This window comes from Lonchura striata, chromosome 3 (assembly GCF_050655825.1).
Source record: "Lonchura striata isolate lonStrDom1 chromosome 3, ASM5065582v1, whole genome shotgun sequence".
NCBI classification, from domain to species: Eukaryota; Metazoa; Chordata; class Aves; order Passeriformes; family Estrildidae; genus Lonchura; species Lonchura striata.
The window spans coordinates 112,694,935-112,722,175 of NC_140705.1; the positions used below are offsets into that span (position 1 = coordinate 112,694,935).

The 27,241-nt window shown below is 41.0% G+C and overlaps 1 long non-coding RNA gene across 3 annotated transcripts; it reads right to left on the reverse strand.

The window, feature by feature from the left end:
• Positions 1-46: 46 nt before the first annotated feature.
• LOC146768065 (uncharacterized) lies at positions 47-19,387 on the reverse strand. Of its 3 annotated transcripts, XR_014954052.1 has the most exons (8): positions 14,981-15,144; positions 8,466-8,574; positions 7,422-7,588; positions 7,074-7,249; positions 5,214-5,265; positions 4,776-4,917; positions 2,025-2,164; positions 47-1,301 (listed from the first exon to the last, which is right to left on the reverse strand). It is a non-coding gene; the product is annotated as an uncharacterized LOC146768065 (long non-coding RNA). The 3 variants fall into 3 exon arrangements; XR_014954053.1 differs by lacking the exons at positions 47-1,301; positions 2,025-2,164 and adding an exon at positions 19,250-19,387 and having other exon boundaries at positions 4,854-4,917; positions 14,981-15,033; XR_014954054.1 differs by lacking the exons at positions 47-1,301; positions 2,025-2,164 and adding an exon at positions 15,383-15,493 and having other exon boundaries at positions 4,854-4,917; positions 14,981-15,033.
• Positions 19,388-27,241: the final 7,854 nt, after the last annotated feature.

A 27,241-nucleotide genomic window follows, 5' to 3' on the forward strand; every position in this document is an offset into this window, starting at 1 on the left:
GATGTTAGTTACAGCTATAAAACAAATTCTGTAACTGCAGAAGAGGGATTTTTTAAAATCTTTTTATTAATTCAACAGAAGCATATTAAAAATGTCTGTCATTACCAGTCTGGAGAAAAGTATTAAGTTCGAATAAGGTCATTGAGGAAGAATAGAGGAAAGTAAGGGAGGGAAGGCTTAAGCACCTTTTCAGCATCCTGTGTATACAGACAAATAGCACAAATCAGCCTCCAGAGTGTCTGTTTTGGGGACCCTTCACCCCAATACACATGGTCAGGTGTGACAATCACTGACCTGATGAGAAAAACCTCACATTGTCATCTTTCAGCACTTTTTGGGAAATACGAGCTGGCTGCTTTGACAGCTGCATTGTTTGCAACCTGTACTTTTTCTGAGGCATCTCAGGTACCATTTGTTTTTTTGAGGGGCTGGCCATGTTCACCTCGAAATATCTTCATCTTCTGGCCTAGTGATGATCATCTGTTCTTACTGAGCAGTCACTCCTGCTCAAGGATATTACAAGAAACAAAGTTAAGCATCTATTCAAAGCAGCCAAAACAATTCTGCTGTTTATGGTCAGGTCTACCACACAAGGTAGATCATACATCTATGAGACAAACCATGGTGTAATTTTGCAGAAGGTGGCAGCAGTTTTTGGGCAACCCCAGTTTGTGGCTGTCCCCACATTTGTGCAGAAAAGTCCCTCAACAGGGCCCATCCACCTCACATGATCAAATTTTTAGCCTTCATCACATCTGAAAATAGCAGGGTGGGGGTGTGCTGCTTCTTGAACACAATATATCCCATACATCCAGCTTGCTGGGCTGAGCAGGATGCAGGGACCTCTCAGATGTGGAGCCAATGGGGAGCACTCTGGCTACCTGGGATTTTATAAATCTTTCAGCTATCAGTCTTTCAGAGCTCCAAATGCAAAATCCAGCAGCCTGGGATATCATGTGGATTTATGACTTGGGATTTATGAACTGGTCTGGATAAAATAAGAACTGCCTGACTTTTTTCTTTTTCTTTTTCTTTTTCTTTTTCTTTTTCTTTTTCTTTTTCTTTTTCTTTTTCTTTTTCTTTTTCTTTTTCTTTTTCTTTTTCTTTTTCTTTTTCTTTTTCTTTTTCTTTTTCTTTTTCTTTTTCTTTTTCTTTTTCTTTTTCTTTTTTTCCTTTTTCTCATTCTTTTTCTTTTTCTTTTTCTTTTTCTTTTTCTTCTTCTTTTTCTTTTTCTTTTTCTTTTTCTTTTTTTCCTTTTTCTCATTCTCTTTTTTTTTCTTTTTCCTTTTTTATTTTTCTGTCTGAGAAAAAGAAATCATAAAAAATTAAGACCTGATTCTTTTTTCACTTTCAAAGTGTGTTGTTTATACAAATGTGGATGTATTGTATATATTCAATTATGTTGATTTTTCTTCTTATCTGTGTGCTTTCTGGGGCTGGAAGCAGAACAGAGAACCAGAAATGCTGCTCTCACAAGGTTTCCTGCCTGACAGGAATATCCTGAAGAATAATGCTTTTGGGGCACTCCCAGCCTTTCTACAGTAAATGTTTAAGAAGTTTTCTGGATGTTTCCAAGCAGTGGGATAGCTCCTCACCATACTGCTGCCCCAGCTCTCACTCACTTTCATCACTTTTTTCCTTAAATAATCTTGCAGCTCGTTTTATTTTTCATTTGATGCTCTTCAAGTTTTTGTTATAGGTATACATGCATACCCACATATATGTACACAATCACATGCTTATTTACAGCTGCATAAACACATACATGTATGTTTATGAGAGAGTATTATGGTTTGTATTGATGATCTTGGAGGGCTTTTCCGACCTTAATGATTCTTTAATTCCATTAATTTTTTACTAAAAACTAGTACAGATTATCTGTTTTTTCTTACTAGTGAACTGTATATCTTTTGCATGAGAGCCTATCCCAAAGGAATTTCTAGTCATTCCTCTAACTTGTGACCTTCCTTTCAATATTTCTCATTTTACAAAAAAAAAAAAAAAAAAAAAAAAATAGTATTTACCTTGGTCAGGAAGAAAACATATCAGATATATTTTTGTCCTCCTTTCTGATTGGCCCTTTCATACCTCTGCTCACAGCTTCTGAATAATTTTCTCCCCGCAATCCTTGAATTCTGCTCGTTCTTTTAAGGATCACGGTATCCTTTAGGAAAAAAACAACCTAATAAACAGCTCCAGTCTTTCCACCTCCCACCTTCCCCATCCCTGTGGGCACGGTACTCACATGCCAACACTGCCAGAGCACGCCAGCACCTCCACCCCAGGCACCTTCCACCTCCTCACACCTCCAGCTGGCAGCACCAAGGTGCTGGTGCTGCTGTGTTTAACCTCCCCGTGAGACCTGCTCACAGCTCTGAGCATCTCCTCAGGCTCCTGCCAACCTCTCCAGAAGGATAGGGACAAAAGTCCAGGGAGGAAGGATGCTCTCACCCCTTCTCCTGCTGGTGCCCCAGCCGCAGAGGCAATGCCACACCAGCAGTGCTGGACTGGGGAGGATGCTTCTGGAGCAGCTTAGTTTTGCTCTGCCTGTGAAGAATTATCTTTTGCATCATCTTTGGTGCCTGAATAACCTAATGTGGGGGTGTTTATCACACCAAGGAATTCAAGTCATCCAACCAAACCCTGCCAGCCCCTATCCTGAGAGCCTCGGCATGGAAATGCAACAGACTCAACCTAAGAAATGTCAGCAACTAACTCTTTGTGGGTTTGAAGGAAAATGTGCTGGTTTGTTTCTGATTACTGTGAATTCTGAGTGGAGCTTTTTTCAGCATGACTTGCAGGCCAGGAATAATTTGATTTGGAGATTTTTTAATAAAATCAAGGAGCCCAAATCATGTCTCAGAGCTAGATATAAATTGCTGCTTAAAAGAAATCCAAAATTATATTGGTTTTTAATTATTCCATGTGAATTTTCTAATTGCCATCTCTTTTTAAGCTCAGAAGTTGCATGGTGAGCAACCAGGCTTGGGATGAGGAAGCCAGGAGACTGTTCCCTGCCTTAGCACCTCCCTAACTTCAGCTTTGGTTAAGAAAGTTTGCTGAAAATTTCATGTGAATTAATGAAATTTTATGGTCAGTGAGGATGGTGTTTGGAAACATGTCTTTCCAGTTTTCACCCCACTGAGCATCTGTATCCCTGGTATCTCAGGTATCCACTGCAGCTCCCATTCAGGTACTGGAGATATTTTTGGGGGCAGAGTGGAGGGAACGTGAAAAATAATTTTTCTCCTCTGCAGGCTTTTTCTGTCTGCTTTTCACACCACTGAGAAGAACTGGTGGCTCACGTTGTGGCACCTGGGATGTGGTACCCACAGCTGTGTGCAGGAGCTGCGGAGGGCAGCGGAGCAGCACTCCTGGGGACATCCCTGGGATCATCCCAAATCCTGGGGACATCCCAAATCTCTCACCCTGCAGCACCCAACACTGACAAAACCCACCAGACACTGACTGAGTGCCAAAAGCATCTTCACTTGGGCTGTTTGGTCCTGGAGCATGGCTCCTGCTCTCCCCCAGCCCCGGTACCATCTCTGGCGTGGTCCATTAAAAATTATCTCTCCATCAGAGAGTGAGGGAGGGGGCTTGGGACAGGCTCTGGTGCAAGGCACGAAGTGTCTGGACCCTGCTAAGTTCAAAGGCAGCCTCCCTCCCACCCCGAGGAGGGATGCAGGAGGATGGCTGGAGGCCACACAGACGGGAAGGTATGTAACAATCCATTTATCACTTTGCAAATATTAGTGCTGCTCGCATTTGCTGCAGCAATATTTCTTCTTGGAAATTGGTGAAGTGAGTAATAACAATGTTATTTATTCTAAGACCTTGGAACTGAGAAGTAATAACAGGGGGACTGTTCCCTTGAAAGCTTCAGAGGTGCAGGAAATAAAATGGGGGGGCAAGGAGAGAAGGACGGGAAATAGACCAAAAAAGACCTGGAGGAGAGAAAGCCATTGAAATCTCGTGTTTAATTTCTTTGCCCCAAAGGTAATGAAATGCTTTTTGTAATGATTTGTACATAAACAAGGCAGGGTGGGAAGAAGGGTGAATATTTCAGATTCATCTCTGGCTGGAGCATCCTGCAAGGGTTCGGGGTCTGGCAAAGAACCTCATTCACCACAGAATCTCCTGGATCTCTTCTTGCATTTTTTTTTTTTATTCCTGCACACCCCCCACCCTCCCGCCTTCCCCTTCCATCCCTTATCTGAATATATAAGGCTGCCCTTTGCTCAGATTTATGGGTTGGGGCAGCACTGTGTGTATTTACAGTCTCCTGACCTGCAGACCTACAGCTGAACAAGAGCAGGAGGAAACCAGGGCCTGTTCCATAAACAGAGACAGATACGTGGGGGAGGCAGCAGGAATTGTGAGCAGCACTTAACATTTTTAACTATTTGGCCAAGCCAAGGAATTAGTGATTAGATTAGAGGCAAAGAAAAATGAGAAGCAGGGTTAAAGATTTAGGGAAGGTGGGGGAAAGGACAGCAACAACCAACAGAGGCCCCAGGTTTGGCATGGGGAGAAAATAAAAGTTATTGGGGATGTTATAAAATGTTTTTCAGGGCAGAAGGGAAGAAATGAAAGCTAATCTCCAAAGCATTTTAATCAAGTTGTGCTTTTCTTGGGTAGGCCCAAACAGCGCTTTTCAAGTCTGATTACCTTTCAAGGAGGTAGATTACTTAGTCTGTGTTTATTCAGGAACTAATTGCCTCAGATTAAGTAAAAAAAAAAAAAAGAAAAAAGAAAACCTTACTAAACCTTACTCAGTGATTATAAATATTTCTAAGGTCTGTATCTATCAGTTAGTTTGTCAGTAGAAATTCAGTGCAGATGAGAAAATATTTGAAAGGGGCCAGAGGATTTACTCAGCTTCTCAGAAGCAAAGGCAGCAAAAGTGGCAACAACCTGGAAAATAAATATATGAAATGCAACGTATGTAAGGGTCACAATATAGCATAAGTATATCAACATGATGAACAGCTTTGATGAAAATGGTAAACAAAACCACCCTCTCTTCCTGTGGCTTGTTTTACATTGCAATAAACCACTGACTCTATAACCTATCAGAACATGCTGAGATTTTATGCATCATTTCCAACTACTATTTGAACATTTGGTTTAGAGTAGTCATGAACCATAATTAATGGGATTTTTTTGTGTGCGTGTCCTGATAAAAAGCAAGCTTTATTGTATTTTATTACCTGTTGGTCCAAAGCTCCATATAGATGATGTAAATTCATTGTAGGTTTTAGGCTGGGGAAATAGAAGAGATGGGGGTTTTTGCACATGACTATGATGAATTAACATTTACAGTTTCTAATCAAACCCAGAAGTTTCGCTTGAGATGCCCAGTCCAAATTTTCTTTTCTCCTGTGAGTTCGTAGCGATGGGACACAGAGATTTTGGCCCAGCTCAGCCTACCAGGAGGAAAAAGGGGGGAAAAAAAAGCCCCAACATCCCAGGCACCACAAAGACCATGGAGATGAATGGCTCTATTTTATGAGCCATAAAAGTTTTATTCATCTTGACACCGAAACAGGTTTAGGCAGCGAGTTGACACGCCTTAAATAAATAAGTGGAATTAATTCCCCAGCTCTTGAAACAATAGCAGAGTGCCCGTAACGCTGAGAGCTGCCCCGTTGTTTCCCCTTGCTGCTCGATATTGATATTATTTGTGGGTTATTTTTTTTTTTTCCTCTGGGGCCTGGTTGCTCCACTTCAGATTCTTCCCCTGTTTTATTAGAGGTTGAAAAAGGTTCAAGACCTGGTTGTACCACTGCTCCCACCGACAGCTAAAGAACCAGTTTGGCGTCTGGTTTGTCTGTTGTTTTACTGCTGACCTTCAAATCAACTTTCCCCCCTGACCCCAGGAGGCATCTATCATGACAAGAGGCTGTTTAACACAAATGGTGCCCATTTATAGGGGAAGAGAGTCAGAAGATTTCCTTGGTTGTTGGGTTTTTTTTTGTTGTTTTCCTTTTTTTTTTTTTTTTTTAATGAAGAATTTGGTTTTTTCACCCCTCTTTTCTCAGTCACCACAGGTGAAATCCCTCCTAGCAGCTGGCTTATGAAATAATGCGAGGGGAGGCCTTAATGAGCTGAAAGCACCCTCAGCTGGAGATAAATATATGCAAATGAGATGCACAAACAAAGGAGCCCGGACAGAGAAATATCTGCAATTCCAGCAAAATGCTGCCTGCAGCTAGAAGATGAACAGCTTTGATAAAATGGTAACAAAAAGCACCTTTTTCTCCTCCAGCTTGTTTTACATTGCAATAGAGCATTGTTATTGTAACCCATTGGAGCATGCAGAGGTTTTCTGCCGCTTCAAAAAAAAAAAAGAAAACCTGTTTAAACATTTGTTTTTAAGGCATTCATGGGCTATGAGCAGTGTGATTGCTCGGAGTTTTTTGGTGGCTTGGGGTGGGTTTTTTGGGGTGTCGGGTTGGTCATGGTGGGGTGTTTTGGGTGCGTCTTCTTTTTAAGCTATTTTTTAACATATATATTTTTAGTGTATATATTACCTGTTGGTCTGTCTCTGATTTGGGTTGCTGGTGATTTTAGTCATGGTATTTTGCAAGGGGGAAGGCAGGGTGGGGCTGGCTGTTGCTACTCAAAAAAGAAAAAAATTAATAATCCAAGTTTTGCTTTCAAATTTGGAGGGAAAATCCAAGTTGACAAGTAGTAAGAAGCAGCTCGGGGCTGGGGGGGGGTGGAGAAGAGGGGAAAAAAAATCCAGATTTGAACATTCACCAAGCAGCACCCAAAGAGGCAGCTTTAATGAAAGCAATCAAGCCTCGGAGCTAATTCAAAGACAGACATCTAACATGCTGATTTTAATACGGTTTTAAAAGGCAATCTTCAACTTTTAAAAGTCACTCTTTTTAATTTAATTGGGTTTTGTTTTTTGGGTTTTTTTTGTTTATATATTGCCAAAACAAACACAGTCACTAAAATATGTTTTCAACATGTATAAGTAGCATATCTAGAAAATGTTTTAAATTAGCCCCGTATTTTGAGGGGAGGGGGAGAGGGTGGAGGAAGGAAAGAAAGACGCTTACTTGGGATGAGTCAAAGACATTTTCCAGGGGTCATCAAGTCAAAATAATGCCTTTATCTTCTCGTCCTTGCCTTTATGAATCCTCCTGAGTGAACGTATGGATGCCTCTTTACCTATAGGCTTCTTCAGAAAACAACCCCGACCGATCGCCCCTCGGAGATAGGCAAACCCGCCTTTCTAAAAGGCAGAGAAAATACAGTGCTGTTTAACTTTTAACCTTATGATATCATTAAATAGATCATTATGGATTTATAAATGGAGGGTAAACACTATAAAGTTTAGAGGGCCCTTTACTCCAGGCACTAACCACAATTTTTATATCTGGCAAGAAGAAGAAAAATAGACTTACCTTTAAGGGAAAAAAAATCCCCCTCTTTCTTTGGCACTTACAGATGTTAGAGCAGACAAGTGTCGGATTTCCCGATGTCAAGAAGATTTCCTAATTTTTCACAGCCTTCTCCTGTTGCATTTTTGGCCCGATGTGGGAATCATCAATTTAATTTGTGGGGCTGCGCACTGGAAATCAAGATATACGTGTACGTGTGCTTTAATGAACCCTAAAACCTGACAGGCAGCTCTCTGCTCGCTGTTGCCCCAAGCTCAGGATTTCAAGAGTTAATAAAAACTTGGTTCTATTAGGAAGGCTTTCTTTTTGCAGCCCAGGTTTGTAGCAGCATAATTATGTTCAACTGCTGCTGTTTGAAAAGGGCAAACAGCATCTTAGGCACAGAACAATGAAATTACAGCTGAGATTTAGGTTAGCAAAAGCCGTCTTCTGCAGGCTTTTATGATTCATTATTTCCCATTAAATACAGTATTAGAAGTGTACACCAGATAGCTCATGGTTGCTGCGCTCAGAGCACATTATCTATATTACACAGGTCTGGGGAGCAGAATTAGAAAACTTTGGGGGAATGAGCAATATGTGTTTGCTGATAGAAGTACCATATGGCTCATCTTCCTCAATTGCTTTCATTGCGACTCTGATGCTGGAGAAATTAAAGTTTTATTTGATGTGGCACAGCTTAATGAACTGTCTTCTGTTAGGAAAATTGAATATGTTTCCTGTTATTTGAGCACAGAGCCCTCATGGTTTTGGCTGATGAGGGATGCATTATGTATTGTTTATTTAGCATTTTGAAAACAAAAGCAGATATTGGAGGTAAAATTGATTACTGCAGGATGTGTTATATAATCACATTTTTCTCTCTTTAAATTATGGCCTTGCCTATTGTTTTTATGGCAGCATTTTTTGAGGAGGCGGGGAGGGTGTCCCCTAATAAAAAAAGGAGAGGTTGTCGAGGCAAAGTGTGTAATCACTGCTTTGTTTAAAAGCAGCGTTAGTGCTTTTTAAGTTTGGGGAAGGACATGGAAAAGAAAGAAACATACTTACACATATATTAACCTGCAGGCCCAGTGGCTGCCACGCCACTGGTCTGGGGATGCTCCAGGAGTGTGTGTGCACTGGGCTGTGTCATTAGAAGAAGACTCATTTCTCTTTCCTAGGTGGAGGACACAGAGAGGGGAACATCCAGAACTCAGGAACCAAATTCCCTGGATTTCCCATTTCTTAGTATATCGGACAGTTATTTCCAAAGCAGACTTAATTGCAAAATGTTAATACCTGCCAGGATGGGGGTGAATAAAGCTGGGGAGGATACAGAAAATTGTTGGGAGGAGAGGAGCCCATGTTACCAGACACTGCAATGTCAGTCATTTATTTGGGACAAGAAATAAGATATTGATGGAAAGATGGCTCAGATTAAAGGCAGTGTGTGGTTTTGGCTTTGTTTGTAGTGTAAACAGACATGCACACACCGAGGACTATATACCCTACCCATGTCATTGGGGTAGCAATAAGCCCAGTGATAGGCAGGGCTGTGGGTGCTGACCCTTCTTCTCTCCAAGGGAGCAGACAACTGTACTTCACCTCTGAAACTTGCAGGCAAAAAAATATTAATGTCTCTGGAGAATGTTATTCTTATTAATTCCACTTCTACTTGTTTGAAATCCTGCCCCATGGCACCCTCTGACTTTTGCTTTATTGATCTCCCAGGAAAAGGGAGGTGGGGATCAGGGGGCAGTGAGTGGAAGGCAAAAACTGCCTGTGATAGCTCAGTGCTTCTCTCCTGCCCTCATGCTGCTTTGACAAAAAGACAATTTGTCTTGTGTGCCCCACGACGTTCGAGGACTCTGGAAAATGTGCCTGTTCACCAAGCCCCACACAGAATCTAAATACCATCCATTAAAAGAGAAAGTCCCAATGTGTTTATAGCAGCGGGCCAAGGCGCTCAGCCCTCGCCCCGGAAAAACTCCCATTGACGTCAGCAGGGCTTCTGCTTATGCAAAGAGTGCAGGATGCTGCCCTGCACCTTTAGAAAGAAAAGGGAAAAAAAAAAAAAAAAAAGAAAAAAAAAAGAAATGAGTGGTACTGGAAGGAGGATGTTGCTCTTGAAAACGTCTTGGAGCAAAGTGGTTAAAGTAAAGCCTGTATAAACAGCGACTATAAATATTTTCCATTCTGTATCACTCTTCAAACAGTTCCCTGCTGTAATTTCAGGTAAGTACAAAAATAAATAAACTATAGCATGAGAGGAAGAAGAAAGAACAAGAAGCAAAAAAAAACAAAAAAAAATTGCATTGCAACCATGGCTGGAACCACAAAAGCTTAACTCCTTTCATCCAGATCTATTTCCCAGAGAAGAAACTGGTGGGTTTTTATGAAAGGCTGCTCCATGACAGGAGCCTCCTTTGAGGAAGACCATTATGCATTGTTATCAGCATGGCGTAATTTGACTGTTGACAAAGTATCTGTGGCAGTGAGAATGAAAGCAGTTAGAAGTGTGTCGGGTTGTAATCAAGAAGATGCTTAGCTGTGCAACGCTGCATCTTGAGCAGATTTGAATCAACATTGCCTGAAGGGGACACACACACACACACACACACACAGACACAGGCACACACACCAAAAAAAAGTCCATTAATTTTTAGTGGGAAAATTAGAGTGGCACTTGATGAAGTGAAATTTGACATGCGTTAATTGCTCCGCAGCTCTCCTAATTAGAGATTTTCAAATTCTTTTACTGCTGTCAGCCTGATGCCACATTGTCTTGCTGGACAAATGGTAAAATTGCAAATTGGGTTGATCAAGAAGTTGGGCTTGAAGATATTGGTCTTTAGCTTGTTTGCTGCTAGTCATCATTTTCGTAAGAGAGGTAGGGTGTCGTGGCCTATGAAGGGCATTTGGGGAGAGAAAAAATGCAGTAAAATCCTTCTTCTTGATAAATAGAGAATCAATGGTTTAACAGAGCTTGTTTAAAACAGATTAAAGCATGCAAGAAGTGGACAATAAAGCAACGGAGTTGTAAATAAAACTTTAATCTTTGTTAAATGTGTGTCTTGCATGAGATTTCAAATATGATTCTGTTTTTAATAAAACCATTAAATTCAGTTTATTTTTTGATGCACGTTGTTTGCATTGTGGCAGATGGAGGCAAGGGGTGGGGTTCAGGTTCCTGCATGCCTTTTGCCCTAACCTGAAAAGCAGCATAGCAAGACCATGTTCTATATCAAAAACTAGTTATAAGGTTGCATGAACACATATTTGTGCTGGTTCTGAAAGCATGATTTTGTATCTTTTGTTTTTGATTTCTTCCTTCCCCCAATTCTGGATCATGCCTCCCCTCCCTTAGCCTTTGAACCCCTCTTAATTCATTAACATATTGAATTTTTTCAATTTTCCATTTTCTTGCAATAACAATATTAATGCCGGGGCCAAGGCCTGATTGGAGCTAAATTACTTGTTACCTGCTGGCATTTATTTATATGGCATTGAATTATAAAGCTTTGCTATTGTCATGCCTTGGGCGAATTGTTTATGACACCAGTAATAGGAGTAATTGTTATTGTTGAAATTACCTGTCAGCTACCCATAGCAGTGGCCCTTGTCCCACTGACAAATAGTGACAGGGGAGAGGGATCCTCCGCACGTCCTCCTGATGACTTCTCCTCTGATAATAAGGAGTGCAGGGCCTCTGATAATTTGCCTGTCACTGTTGAGTGCAGCTCAGAGAGAGTTGGCCAAATTGTTGTCATTCACTTTGACAAAGACAGCAAAACGCTGTGGAGCAGGAGGAGGATTATCAAAATAAATGAAAGCCCTCACACGTCCTTTGTTTTGGGTTTTTTTGGGGACTGGATTTTTTTTTTCCCCCTCCCCGTTGCCACTCGCCTGCCTTTATGCTGCAGTTGTAAAAATGGGGATGTGTTCCTCAGCAGTGTAACTCAGCACAGGGTAGCAGGGAACGACGCAAGGGCTTGTGCAATTTCTGTGCTGTTTGCCTGAAACAGTTTGGTTTCTCAATACAAATTAAATCCTGTATGGATTTTTGGGGGGTTTGTTTTGGTTTTTTTGTAGCCTAAGGCTGCCTGTGTTTTGGCAATTACCAACTGTCGTTGCAAGAGAACGGGTGGTGTTTCTGTGGCATGGATTTTATTTTATTTGATTATTTATTCTGTTATTTTTCACAGTCAGCAGCATTTCTTTCAGCTCTCCTCTTGCTCTCATGCCTGGCCCTGTGAAACACGCCCGGTTCAGCAATCAGTGTTGCCCCATGCCCAGGGCTGCTGGAAGCAGCTCTGCTCCTGCTACAGCATCTGCAGCTTTTTACCCCCCTGAGCTATTGCAATATCAGCCGAATTATCTTCACCAAAAATATTATTTCCTTTAGGAAAGGAGGTTCTGTCACTGATAAACCCAGCAGAGGTCTGTTAGCTGCTGCGAAGGAGCTTTGTGAAGAGGCGGTGTTATTTGTCAGAGCCTATCTATTTATAAAAAAAAAAAAAATAAAATAAATTACAAAAACTCCCCCTTCACGTCCTGTGACTGGTGCGCACGGGAGGACGCCCACGCTCGGTGCAGACTTGCTGCCAATCACACCCCAGCACTGCTGGAAAAGGGAGAGATTTTACACCAGCACAGCAGCCAGGCTGCAGCAGGGATGCTCAGAGTGCAGCTTTGGGATGAGCGCGTTGCACCCTGCCCGATCCGGAGTCGCCCGCCCCGCATCCTTCACATCTCATCCTGTAGCAGCAATCATTTCCCTTTATTGGTCTTTGCACTCAGGTAATGACTACCTGGGGCACAAAGCACCTCAGGGGCTGCTTTAGGCCCTTCACCCCCAGTAGCCAGTCCCTAATTGATCAGTAAAACCTCCCACCGAGTCACTGGCTGCGTGTTTTTTTCTCCGTAACAATGGGGTTTGGTCCACAGAAATACCTGTGGGCACCACCTCATCAGCCCTGGGTTTGCTCCCTGAAGGAGGAGGTCTAAATTCCTGCTACCAAGGATTTTCATCAGCGGCAAATAAATCTGCCGAATTCAACTCTTTCATTTGTAACCATTGGGCTCAAACGCATAATTTAGCCAAATTATCAGCTGCCTCCATCTTCCCAGGGAATGAGTGCAAACAACGTTTTAGGAACAGACATCTAAATTTAGTAGGGTTTTGAATAATTGATAGGCTGGTGTGACAGAAGATAGAAACTTATGTTTCTAATCATCCCAAAGCATTTCTCCTTCCTCCCACCGCCCAAAATGAAGTCGCTTTTTTTTGCAGTTAAACATAGGGAAGACATCCACTTAACAAGTATAAAATTGTGATAGCATTTAAGAGGTTATCCGTGGTAATAAAAAGCGGGGAACCTGCCTGAGAATTTGATCTGTAAGGCAGATAATATTTAAAGATGGAACTTGTCCTTGCTTTGTCTGGGGAGAGGCACGATAGTGATCCCAGAAGGGGAGGGTAAAAAACATAGCACACATTTCCAACTGAAGATATTTAAAATGTGTAATGTATTTCGGCATGTTACTGTAAGCTGCTGTTTGATGTTTGTTTCCTATAAAGCTTAAATTAAGCATCCCAGATATGGTTGTGAATCTCCTGCTCCTAGCTGCATCAAAAAACAAAATACATTTTAAATGGCTGTATTACCAATATCCTGATAGTCTTTAACATTCAAGCATAATTATCTTCCCTCTATTTTCTCTCTCCGTTCCTAAACACAGTCCCAACACCAAAAAGCCCACCTTTACATTTCAAGCTCATTTGAAATGTAAACTTTTAGCAAATAAGCAATGGCTTATGGAGCTGCATCGCCGCTGTGGCTGGCAGCAAATTCCTTTTTCTCCCTCCCCTCAGCGTAAGGGGTTTGAAATACCCATCAGTGTCAAAAGAAACTGCGCAGATCACTGCTGCTCTAAATAAGGCAGAGCAATGTTGAGAAAAAAAACTGCCTCCCCCAAAGAAAACCAAAAAAAAAAAAAAATCGCTCAATGGATTAAAACGACATTTCTGTCCCATGTCAGTCCAAATGACAAAGTGCCATGTTTTGCATCATTTCAGAAAGATATTCTTCAAACAAATTCAGCGTATAAACAGGCAACAGGCTTTTGTTTGAAACATTTCAGATCAAAAGTTAAGGGAAGAACAATTAATATTGCCTATTAAAATCCCTGTTATTGTTAAAGATACATTTTGTGGTTACTGATTATAAATAAAAGCAAAGGAACAGAGCCACGGTTTCTCACCACTGCAGATAGAAAAAGGCAATTTCCAGCTTTTTCTGTTTTGTTTTTTTTTCCCTCAAAGTTGCTCTTAAATGTGTTTGCTGAATAAACAGGATTAACTGTATTTAAAACAAGAGATAAAGAACAGCTTTTTATTACACTGAACAGTCTGCAGGGTTTCCAGACTCCTCTGAATGCACTTCATGCCTGGAACATAATGCTCATATTTTACCTTTTTAATGACACCGTATAGAACAAGCAAAATATTTTTATAATAGTACAAATATGGAATCGATGGGGAATAGAGAAAAAAGAGCATTTTTACCATTTTTGCTTCTGGCCAAATGCCGGAGTGGTGGGTTTTTGGTTTGTTTTTTTTTTTTACTTTCTTTCTTTTTGCTTTTTGCTCTTTGTTTTTGTTTTTGTTTGCAGTTTTGCAGCAGGATGAGAAAGCAGGGAGGAAAGTATTCCTGCTGCTGAAGGGGTTTTCCCTTTTCCTCTGGCTGCAAAAACTCACCGGGTGCTGTTAAAACAAAACTAATGGCGAGAGCGCGATCCGAGAGCCAGCCTGCTATCAGCTGCATTTCAATGGAGGCTGGCTCAAAAAATAGGTACAAAGAAAAGAATTTAGACAAATTTGCCTCTTAACCTTTAAAGATTTCCTGCCTATTTCAGTATGTCCTTTATTACATTAATTTTTTATTTAAATTACACCATTAACTGGATATGAATTTATCAAGAATACATATATTGATTTATAAAACAGTATCATTAATTATTATAATAGCTAGATGTAGCTGATATTACAAAGCCATTTAAAGGTTTTTAATATAACTTGGACATACATAGATAGATAGACATTATGGACAAGACTACAATTTAAACTGGCTACCAGCAGTTAATGAAATCCTTGATTTATCTTCTCATTTAGAGATTGATTATGTTGTTGCTTTGTAAAACTATTTATTTTATGCCATTTTTCAAAGGATGTCTCAATAAAAGTAAAAGATAAATAAAACATCCAGCCAAGTCTCAAAGCATATTTGGTTTTATATTTTCTTTTTTAATGCTGCAGCTGTTAATGTATTACTAGTTTGGAGAGTTGTCACCTTTACAGTGAATTGGCTTTCTTGATAGCAGCTATGTTTGCACATGCACAATTTCCTATGTTTGGATTAAAAAAAAATAAGACGAAGAAAAAGAAAAAGAAAAAAAAGAAAAGAGGATGTCTTCCCCACAACATTGTGCTTATTTCCTAAACCAAAACCCAGCAAAATGCCTTTCTGGCATAGATTTCTTAGGCATAGTTTTTGTTTAAGCTGTGGAAAAATGGGACTTACCCTAGTGCTGCAAAGCAGTCAGTCATGGAGAACATTTTGATTTAAAATGCAATCTGAAGAGAAGAAAAAAGAGAGGGGAGAAAAAAAAAAGGAGAAGGAATGATATAAACAAACAGTACACCACTTTCAAGTTGCTCCTAAAATGTTCCTAGCTTAACTAATACATTGGAAGTTTAAATCTTTACACGATATTCTTGAGGGGCTATGTCTCTTGACTCTTTATTTATATCACTTATTCTTGTCTGGCAACATATGTTACCGATTTATTATAGTATTTTTTTACTGTTAGCCAGACAAATGTAAGGGCTAGCTGAGGAAGGGTAGTTGCATCTGATGAGTTTAACAATTGCAGGGCATCCTTTAGGGGTAGCCAATGGGCTCTTTTGAAGCTATAATACTCACCATTAACCATTTTCATGCTGACATATTTTTATTTTCAAAGTTGGGGCTTTCCCTCATATCAGTTTCTTTTATATTCAGTGGCTTCACAGGCAAATCAAGCAGTGTGGCTGAGTGGGTCTGCAAGCCAAGGTTTTTGTAGATGCCTCAAACCACCCTCTTATATCTTGGCATCTAAATCTGCATGGCATGCCCCCCACAACTGAACAAAGAAAAATACACACAGAAAATAATACTTAAAAAAATATCTAAACCTATAATCCATGACAAATGCAAGCAAATCCTAAGCACAGGCGGTCAGATTTCTCAGGGCCATTACTGACACCAAAAGGTAACAGAGAGGAAGACTTTTCTCACCAAAGCAATCTCCTCCAAATTCCTATTTTAAATGGATACACCAGCATCAGAGGGACAAGTTGCAAGGACAGGTGGTGAGGTGCATGCCACATTTTGCACATGGTGTTTTTAGGTCAACTATTCTGGAGCAAGATCTTGAACCCTCCCCACCTTTTCCATCCTACTCACTCTTTGTCCTATCTCCTTGTCCAATGGTAACATCTTCCTCCAACTCCTCTGAAAGCTGTACCCCTGGGTCCTGTTTCACTCTTAGAGCCCCATCTTGAGCTTCTGGGAGCCAAAAGGTTTGTGCAAAGTGGGAGGACATAATTCCTGATATCTCCCACAATTTCCAGCCCTTTGGGGCCAGCTCAGACCATTACACCTGCCAGCAAATCCTACATCTAGCCTGGGATGCTCAAGAGCCCTACTCCACTGGGATTACTGAGTAGATGGTAGGCACACTCTGAAATTTCTGTTACTTAGAATTCAGTCAGATTTTTTAGGATTTTTTAGCCCCAAAAAGTCGGGCTTGATTTCCCTTGCATCTTCAGGGAATGTGGGAAGGGGCTGTGTGAGCTAACGTGAGACCACAGGACCTGAGGAGGGATGATCTACAGTGAAAAAAGGTACAATGAGCAGCATTTTGGGTGGGAAATGAGGTGTTCCAGGTGGAATAAATACAGAAATTGCAATTAAATTCGTTGGGCTCCCTTGAAGGGAGAGATTGGAAGTGGATCAGGACATGTCTCCTGATAGCGCTAGGGAGTCCTTGACAAATGCCACACAAAATAGTTTTAGCTGGGAGGAGAGCAAGTGCTCTTATGTTTTTTTTTTTTTTTTTGGTGGTTTTTTATTTATTGACAGTTCAGTTGTTGTGGGCTAATTTTTCTGATTTCTAATTTTTTTTTTTTTTTTTTTTTTTACTTACCACATTTCCCTCTACTTATTGTAGAGGGTTTTGAGGACTTTCTAACTTAGGTCTGAGTTTGGCAGTATGCACAAAACTTGCATGGAAATAAAGACTTCTCTTTCATTTTTCTATCAAGAAGCTAACATAACTTACTTTGTGTTGGGTTTGTGTTTTGTTTTTTTTTTTTGAAATTGCAATTAAATTATACTTTTGATGCCCTCCTAAAACAATTTACAACCCCCAAATAAAGCTTTGGAGACAAGTCTCATCTTTCTTAATGCCAAGGACACAGTGAAAAAGGCTGCAGATGAAATGGTCACACCAGGACTCCAAGATTTAAGGATTTGAAGTCTTGGCTTTTCCCACTTCTCCAGGAAGGTTTTACTTAGGCAGATGTCATCAGTGTCCTGGGCAAACATTTGGTGGCAATACCAAAGCTTGGAGCATATGGATAAATATTTATTTAATTCTGTATTTTAAGGACATTGACAGCAACTTCATAATTAAGTTAATAGCCTCCCTTAAATTTGTTTATTCCACTCAAACCCATATTTTCTTGGCTGGGGAGGGAGGAGCAGGAAGCATGACTTGATCTCTCAATCACTCTCTTTCTGTTTTGTCCATCACCTTGGTTTCTTTCCCCTGTTTTTGACCTGTACTTTTTCTGGATCAGACACTGGCAGGTTGAGAGGTAATAAGAACCAGATGGACATAGTACAGAAATTGCCCAAATGGGTACGAGAATGTGGGGAGCTGTCAGGCATGGAGAGAAGCTGGAATTTTTCAGCAATAAAATGGGATTTATCGCCACTCTCCCACAGTCATTGCCGACAACCGTTTACCTTGACAGAAACCCCATTCCAATAGGCCATACCGATGCAGATTTTTTTTACTTCTTTTTTTTCCCCCCTAAGAGTGATGATTGGTATTTGTTCTAAGGCTCAAATGGCCTGCACTAAAGGTGAAGCATTAGGCCAAAGTCCTGTATTCCCTACTGAGGCAAATGAACCTGCTAAAATAAGTTCCTTCCACAATAGCTGTGTAATTGAAACCAGAAAGTGAGAGAATTTGATAAATTGCTTGACCCTGAAGGAATGTTAAGGTCATAAATTTTCATTGCATTTTTTTTTTACTTCTTTTTTAGGGAAAAAAATCTCTTTTATACATATACAGGTAGGCAAATATATTATGTTTAGTATTTGTCTCTGAATTCCAGCTAACTTCCAGATCATTAGCCTTTACTTTGCCATCCTCTCCCCATAGGAAATTACTAGAGGGTTTAGAGGATTCCTTCCCACAACTTCCTAGGAGGACTGAAGGACACAAAATACTCACAAATGGCAGCGCTGTTAAGGAGTCAGCCACATAAAGAATAAACAACTCAAAATTGTGAGGTTAGCAAGTGCAATCCCTTTAGAAAGACAAAATAAACAACATAAAAAACACAAACATACTGTACTTGGAGAGTTCTGGAGTAAAAAAAATCTGTAAATCATTTACAGGCTATCATTTATTGCTACTTTCAGCTTTTTTTTTAAACTTAGAGGTGGTGTTACCTTTTACTTGAAAAAGAATGATCACAGCTTTCTTGAATAATATGTACAGTATTGAATTATATGTTTATAATAAGATGTCCCTTTAAACTCAAAAAGACACAAGCAAACCTCAGATCCCACGGTATCTTATTGTGGTAATACACATCTTGAGAATAAGTAAAAGAAAAGAAAATTTTTAAAAAAATAGAAAATTAAGGCAAACCAAGAGAAAGGATGAGAATATTTAGGAGAATAACCAGCAAGGTAAAACATTCAACCATGACCCCTGTTCTGTGCTTGCACCCATCAATAAATACAGCCCTACTAAAATAGATTCTAAGAAAAAGCAGAGAGGAAACTCAGAAATATTTTGGTTTTGTGTATGGTTGTTTGGGTCTTTTTTCCTGCAGTAGCAAAATTTACTTCTGTAACTGTAGCAGCTTCTGCTTTTCAACTGCTTGAAATTTGCCATCATATAGTAATGTTTTTTATAATCTGGCTGCTTTCCTCTCCGTGCTTTGAATATAACATTTCAGAGGCAAAATTGTCTCACTTCAATAAGGCACTGCACTTTACATAGCCATACACACTTAACCCTACATGCAGCAAGTTAAATAATCATTAGCACAGTAACCCATTGCTATCAAAAACTTATTGGTCCTCTAAATTTTAAATTAATGGCCTGTCTCCCTTGTTCTGTGTGTCTGTATGTATCTGGTTTTCAGACACTACAGTGGAAAGTCATAGACATTTTATCAGCACATGTTAGATGATTTGCATTATTGATATTTCAATTTAAAAATAAAATAATAAAAAAAAAGTGCAGGAAAAAATAGTTCTGCTGAGTTGATTCATCCCTAGACCCCTGCTTCTTCAGTAACCCTTCAGAGTGTAAATTAGCTGCCAATATTTGAGAAACTGGTAAAGAAATGCATTCTGTTCCTCTCTGGCCAGGTTGTTCTAGCTCAAATAAGTTTCCTTAAGAAAGCATGAAAAAGAGAAACTAAAGGGAAAACAAGAAAAAAGTAATTGAAACAATGTCCCCATAAAATCATAGCAAAAAAACCCTCAATAATTTATACTCACTTTTTCTTTTTGAAGACATTAAATAAAAGTATGGTGGAATGGGGTTTCCTTGCTTTATGAGGGATGCTTTTTCTCCTGACAAACTTTCTGGCCAAAATCCCTTCTTTCCTTTTTATTTCTTTGAGTCCCAAAGTAACTGCTAGTCATTTTGAGACAGTTACTTATCCAGAGAATGAAGGAGTATCATCTGTGTTTCAATTAGAGAAGGAAAAAAAAGATAAAGACTTGGAACGCAATCGAAAAATGCAAAGAGACATATTAGGATGAGAATTTTCATCTGTTGCTGTATAAATATTTTAATAAAAGTTCTAAAATAATGTGTCTGCCTCCTGCTCTATAAAAGAGAGGAGATTATGAAGTGCAAATGATGCAGCTTAGATGTATAGATCCTACTGGGATTTTTCACCATTTAAGAGTCTCTTCGTGCTTCTCCTCCAGAAGTTTGTTTTAGAGCCATTTCAGACCCCAAGAAGTATAAATTTCACTAGTATAAATAAAAGATGACCAGCAAGTGGCTTCAATCAGTAATATTTTTTGCAAACTAATGTTCAGCTGATGCAACTCGATTTTGTTTTGCATCACATTAGTGTCACGGCAGCAATGACTGGCTTTTATTCACCAACCCTTTGAGTCAGCACTTCAAGACATCTTTCAAATTAGGTCATACTGCAAATTTGCCGCTGATACAAAGGTTGATTAAGAGAGCTTCGCAATTTTAAGGGGATGTCTTGTGAGGAGAATTAAGGTCTGGTTGATAGTTCCAGGAAATGTGAGGCCCTGTAACTACATGAAAAATAATGTATAGGCTCTACGGGGAAAGAACATATTTCCTCGGAGCGCTTGAAGAAATACTCATTTACAATTTAACCAAGTCGTCCTCCCCACACTCCCCCCAATCCTGTTACAGGAGAAATGGTGTGATGGGTCTCTAAAACAAGCCTTGAATTATAGCACAGAGGCAGTGAGATGAGCCCTGCTCTCCTCTTGCTGAAAATGAGACCCCCCCCCCATCTTGCCTCCTTTGATCTTCTTTGGAAAGACCTATTTCTCCCCCCTCCCACTGAAGCATCTTGGTTTCTGCTTTCCCCCATAAAACAATCCAGCATCGCAACGGGACCCTTCACCCGTAATGTAGCAGCTCCAAGCTGAAGCTGAATTGCCGTGTAAACCTCCCCTGAAGATCTGGAGGGGATGATGAGAAGTGACAACCAATCATGGCGGCCAGAACCAGGGTTGTAAATTACTTCTAAGCCCAATTTAGGCATCTTAATAAAGTGGCCAAAATTTTTTCCCCTCTGCAGCACGGAAGGGACAGTAGCTGTTCTTGCTCCAGGGTCTGAGCATGCAGGAGAAAATTCTCAAAGGGAGCTGCTGGCTAACGAGCTGTGCTGGAAATTGGGCTGCTTCATTTTTGATGGCTAAGTGGGAAGAGAGATGAATGATCTCTTTGAAGGGAATCGGACCCAAATCTAACATTTCTGAAGCACTCTGGGATTTTGGATTTCCCAAATTCTCTCTCTTTACAGAGAATAAAAACACATGAAGAGCAGAGAGTTCCTTTAATTTAATGTAAGTGGATAAAAGTCAACTGCCAGCTTCGTTTTGGTTTAACTCTTTGGCCCACCTGGCAAGGCAAGAAGCTGCTGTTAATGTTGGGTTTGCCTAATGAATCAGTACTCAGGAAGTGAGGAAAAGAAGGCAGGATTTTGGCTGCAGTTACATCAAAAGCAGTGTTTAATTCTCCTGTTGCTGAAACTAGAGTCCCCCAAGTTATCTTTTCTATGCTCAGGAATATTACCATGATTTAAGGCTATAGCATCAGTGAAAAAAAACACAAACAATTTAAAACTAGAGCCCAAAGAGAGATTTCTTGCCATATGAATAGCCATGAAAGCCAGAAAAATGTTTCTCATTCCCACTTGTATTTCCCTTAATTTCTTTGCAGCAGAGTCCCTGAACTTGCATTTCTACCATGGCAGCTGACTTCATTTCATGTTTTTGATGTTACGATCACCCACAGACCTTTCCATTCTCCATATGTTTCTGGATTCAGTCACTTCACCCACAGCCCTCCCCTACAGTATAACACCTCAAATCCCCCCGCATGGCAAAGTCTATTTTATTCCCAGTCACTTTCAATTTGCCTCCTGTGTTTCTCTGAAGGGTTTAGTTGAATGTGATTTCTAGCACCAAAACGAGAGGAGGGGGAAAGTGGCAGGCTACAAATGAGAAGGTGGCCTGTGCCACAGCCAGGAGTTGCTGGAAGTGAGAGTTTTGAAAAGCACTGAAATAGGACCACCATAAGATTGATTTTAATATTTTGAGGTACTTTTGCACTTCAGGTTCCTTTAACCCTCTTCTACCAGGTTAGATAAAAATGGATATAAGCCCTAAAATATAAGTAATAACAAGAGTTAAGGACAGGAACAGCAGCAACAAAAAGTGTATATCTACCCCATTAGCTTCAAACTCCCCTGCAGATCTAATTTGGTTCTGTCACCCCACCTCCTGCCCTGTGGAGGTAGCTGCTGCTTCTGCTACTGCTGCCCTTCTCCAGTCTCCATGAATCAGGCAAGAAAGGATATGAACTCATGCCAGAGTGACTTAAACCAGTCGTGGGAAAACAAACTGGGGGTTCCTTTAAAAAAAAAAAAAAATTCATACTGCCTTTTGAATCTTTGTGAAGACACTGAGAACATGCTTCCAAAACTCTTTTGTTCTGCCCTAAGGGATAGAAGGCTGCTCTTAATACAAGAAAACAAAGCCTTCCATTGCCACTACCAACCAAACAAAAAAAAAAAAAAAAAAAAAAAAGAGAGAAAGAAGCAAGCTGAAATGCTTATGAACACTTTGCTCCAGGCTCTGTGGCAGTAAGGAAAAATCATTGCAACCATCACAAGACTTGGCAACACCAGGGCCATGCCAGCAGAGTGCTCTTCCCCATTACTGTAAATCACAGGCTGAGCCCAGTTTATTGTGAAACATCCAATTGTGGCTCCTTGAATACGATAAATAAAACCACCGTCCCTCAGTGCACTTGACTAGTATCTGTGGAAAATTCACTCTTCTGCCTAGGAACAGGACAGAGGCAGCTGATGCTTCAGTGTGGCTTGGTGGAGACAAATCACAAAAGAGATTGCAATTAAAAGAGAATGCAATTAAATATGGTATTTTCTGTGCCTATATCCTCTTTTTCACCATTGCTACTGCTGAGAAAATCACTTTATTCATTTTAGGCATTGCAGTATCAAGTATTTTCAGAGATTAGACTTAGGCTCATTTTGGTTGGGTTTGGGTCCACACTTAGATCAAAACTGAACACACACAATGAAATAAAAGCTGAAATGGTCCCTGGGAATAAGGCAAATCGCAGGGGGTAACATTCACCTTTAGCCAAGCAGCCACGAGTCCATATTGCAGCTACCAGCCCTCAAACACGTGCCATCAGTGCTGCAGGGCCCTGCTTCAGCCCAGAGAGGATGGTATTACTCAAGCCTTTCCTCTGGGAATATGTCAACAGGCACATTTAAAACTCAGCTTCTGCAAGCTATCAGCCACTGGCCCTCATGCCAGGAAAACACAGAGGCACTAATGGAAACAGTACACAACCAGGGAGCAGAGCTGCACAGGGATAGATCAAGCTATGCCCATATTTCATAGGCTTGCTCCTGCCCCACCATTGCTTCAGAACAATTTTCCACCATGCACAGACCCAATGGAACGATGCTGTGATGGAGCCAGAGGCAGAACAGCCCTGTAAAAAAGGCCAGCTCTGCAACCTGCCAAGCAATCCTCAGATACAACAGGCAGCACCACCGCAGGACTCATTCCCTACGGGACGCGGGCAGAAAAGGTTCCAAAAACAACCGATTCCAAGCCCTCTTCTTGCTCAGAGCTTGTCTCCCTTTGTGCACGCTGGATCAGCTGAATATTTATAGGAGAGATTGGAGGTCAGGCTGCCTCCCTGGCTGCCCCCTTGCCCAGCCTTCGCACCGCCAAGCCGCCAGCTGGCGGGTGGCGGCTCTCCACGGGAGCGCCAGCTGGCTGCCAGGGACAGCGCCGTGACAGCGGCACACCCGCGGTGAGCCACCAGCCTCCCGAGTCACTGGCATTACGGTGGACCCTCACACGGTGATGTTTAAAACAGAACTTTGCTTTGCACAGGGTAAAAGTCGTCGTTTCCTTCGCCCTCCTCTTTTTTCTCCTCCCCAACCGCTCAAAGTCCTCCTTGATATGATTACCCACCAGGCCATACAATACAGAGCCCCACGTATAAATCTGCTTAAACCCTGCATCTTCATCAATAGATGTCTGCTAGAAATAAACTTCAAGATGTGAAAGAGCCAAGCTCTTAGGGCCAGCCGGTTTGCTCCACCAGCTCCATTGAGCAGATGAGAAAAAGCACCTAATTAGCCAAATTTATTAATATGCTGCTTTTTTTTTTCTTCAAAGAGGATACAGCTACATTATAGAGGTGAAACATGACTTTTGATGATCAAGCAAGCAGTGATTAAATAAGGTTAATCCTCATTTTATATGCTAATAGGATATTTATAATCTCAACTGCATATCCAATTTAGCTATTTTATTTTCTGTTGTTAAGAAAGTATTTCTTATTAGCGAAAGAGAATACCCCTACGTTCACTGCAGATGCTATTTTAATTGGGCTCAAGTGCATTGTGTGTAATTAGTCCACTTCTCTAATATTTCATGTATAATTACACCATGAACAATGTGCTTAAATTTCAGAAGGGCTGCCAGTTTAAATTTTTTTTTAAATAAAACTACTAATTAATTAGTGACCCTTCCCACGGACAAATGATTTGCATTGTAGCCTAGCCCCAGAGCTCTCAAAGGATAGTCTTTTCAGAAGTTTGAACCCCTTGTTTTGACATGATGCCTCTGATCTGAGAAACATAAAGGCACCCATGCTATGCACCTGGTTTCACCAGGACTGCCACTCCAAACTTCCTCCCGAGGCACAGCAGCATGGGCATGACTTCAGTAGCAATTTTAGACAATGCTGGCTATTGAGAATGACCAAAGAAAATAACTGGATGTCATTAATCCCATTCACCTCATAAATTGTCTCAATAATTTAAGAGAAGACAGTGATGTGGCGAACTGGGGAGGGTTCCCATTTATCCACCACAGCAGCCCAGATCTGTAGTGGAGAAAAATAGAAAGAAATAGTCCCAAACATGGTGATGGTGAATATGTTGTGATCCTATCAGCAGGACTGAAAGGTCAGCTCTGAAATACATCTTGAGCAAATGTCAGGACAAGGTATTGCTCGGAGCTGGTGATCAAACTGGGCTTTCTCAGAGGAAGGCCACATAATGTGTAAGATACTGCATGGGGTAAATATTTCCCACTGTAAAATAACTGCATTAATTCCTCTGGCTGCACACGGTGCTACCAAATCTTGTGTATTTTGTGGAAGATCAGAGGATACAACAATAGGGCAAAAGGGTGGTCCTCAAAGCAGAACCTCCTAAGCCCTGCTGCCCTTTTCATTCCTCTAAATGGCAGCAAACCACTGAGCAACAAATACACATGCATATATATATATATATATATATACATATGTGCACAAAATCATGCTGAGCGTGAAGGATCTTCATCTCATACTTCTCAGACAACCATTTTGTAAACACCACCTTGCAGCTTTGCTCAGGCTTCCCTCCTGGCTGGGCAGCTCCACTTCAAGTCAGCCAGATCCAGCTCAGGATCAGTGCAACAACCTTGTTGGTTTCCTGTCCCACTGGTGTCCCAGCAAGCTGCCACCACTGGGCAGGTCCCCCTTGGTTAGTCCATTGTGGGCCTTGCAGTCAAAGGGGTCTTGTTATTCCAAGGATCTGTGATAACCACCTTGAGAGTCCTAGAAGAAATAGAGGACACACATAATGAACTTTTCCTAGTTTTGTCTCCTTAAAAACACCCTCAGCTCAGGGAGAAAGTAAAACTTTTAATCACACACAATATCCTTGCCCAAGGGGACATAAACCTCCCTCATTCCTCATGGTTCTCATCCCAGACTGGCCAGGGGAGTAGGTAAGTTGGCAGGATAGGCAGGATAAGGACAGTGGTCTTTACCCTTCCAAAATCCTTTCAGCATGAGCATGAAGGTCATGGACCAATGCATGTCCAGCAGAAGACAGAGGTGAGGAAGAGACAAAGTCACACCGCCTGGAGCTGGAGAATGAGATGGCCTTTGGTGGCACTTGCAGGGCTGCCAGCATGCCCTCTTCCCAAAGCACCCCTGTAAAGAGCCACCACTTTGGTTTCAGGCTTTTCTTCTCCCTGGGGGATGTGAAATTCTAGGTGCTATTTAAGGAAGGGTGACGTCTTCCTCCCTACCCACTCCCCCACCCCCCAAAACCAAAAGCCTGACCTCTTCCCATCTGCTGGGGAGAGCCAAATTGCTACCAATCTGCCTCTGATGTGAGCTAGCTCTTTCTGCCCAGAAGTTTATTTTTCAAAACAAGTCTGCCTGCAAAACAGTGTTTATTTAAAACACAGTATGAATGCCAGTAACCCAACATGCACAGGGACCAGTACCCAGAGGTCTCCCGCTTAGTGTTTGAGAGCTATTAAGTAAATCAGGGGAAAATTCCTCAGGAAATGATGGGGTTAGGCCTGATGGGCATCCCTGTGTGATTAAATGCAGCTTAATGAGGTCACGGGTGACAGATTTGGGCGCAGAAGTGTTTAAACAGCATGAAAAAAAAAAAAAAGCCTTCATAGCACACAGGGGATGGGAATTGAATCTGGTTGTGTTATCCAGTGGTGTAAAAACACGTGGCAAAAGGGTGGCCTTTTAGCACACACAGGCTTTTCATGGCCTTCCTTAACATCTTATACCATTGAGCAAACATTGCAGAGCTCTCAGTTATGAATGGTGTGGCCAGTGTCATGAGTCAAGGATGGCCACCATCACTTTGATTTCTTAGGGGTTAGGGAACAGGATTTAGGTCACAACATTTTATTTCCACCCCACCTCCCCAGCATCTCTAATAGAAAATGGTTGTCTTGATAGAAGGAGCTAAATTCTGCTGTCATTCTGCAGGACTGCAGGATAATTACGTTGACTTCTTCTGAGCACTTTGGTTTTGCTGATACATCTGTCAAGGACAGGAGGGATTCTCAGTGTCTCACAGTCTCTGGAGCATTTGTTCAAGTAGCCCTTCAACATTCACACAAGAGGGTCTTCTTACACAACCCATGGTTGGGTCACTAGGGAAAGAGGCTCCTGGCTGACATCCCACCAGCAATGAGGCATCTGTGTGGAGAGGTAAAATAAAATTTTTGGTTTTTTCAGCCATAAGGCCAAAAAATAATTTTGTCCATTGTTGGCCTGGAGCAAGTGACTCTTCCTTTCAAAATGATAAATGGATATCTATAGGTTTTCATAAATGTTCAACCATGATGCAATGTATCTTCCCAGCTGGCCACACCTCCCTTTCTTTGTTTACCATACCAGTTCACCTGGTAGAGTGATTTGTTTTCACATATGAACAATGAAGATTTTACCATTTGACTATTAAAAAACTTCCAAAAAAAATCAAGACCCAACAAAACCTAGAACCCATATTAGGTGGAAAGTGAAAGGCCAAAGGGAAATTATTGCTCATTTAGACAGCAGCATAAATTTTCTTCCTATTTTTAACCTAGCTTTTAATTTAATAAATTTTATGACCCTTATATTAAGTACATATGTTTTACAAGACATTGTGTCCCTTGAGTCACCCTGAATTTACTCTATTATAGCAGAGTTAAATGAATGAATACTGTGTTTCTGATTTCAGCTTACCCCTTATTTGATCCTTATATAGTCAATAAACCTTCCTAGAAGCATGAAGCAACTGAATCAAGCAGGGTGCCAAAGCTGTGTTTGGGAACTGTTGGTCTTTAAAAGGGAATTAGTAAATTGTTATTCTATTATTCAGATCCTGCTACACCACTGCCAGGTTCCCCATGCTGTTTACAAGG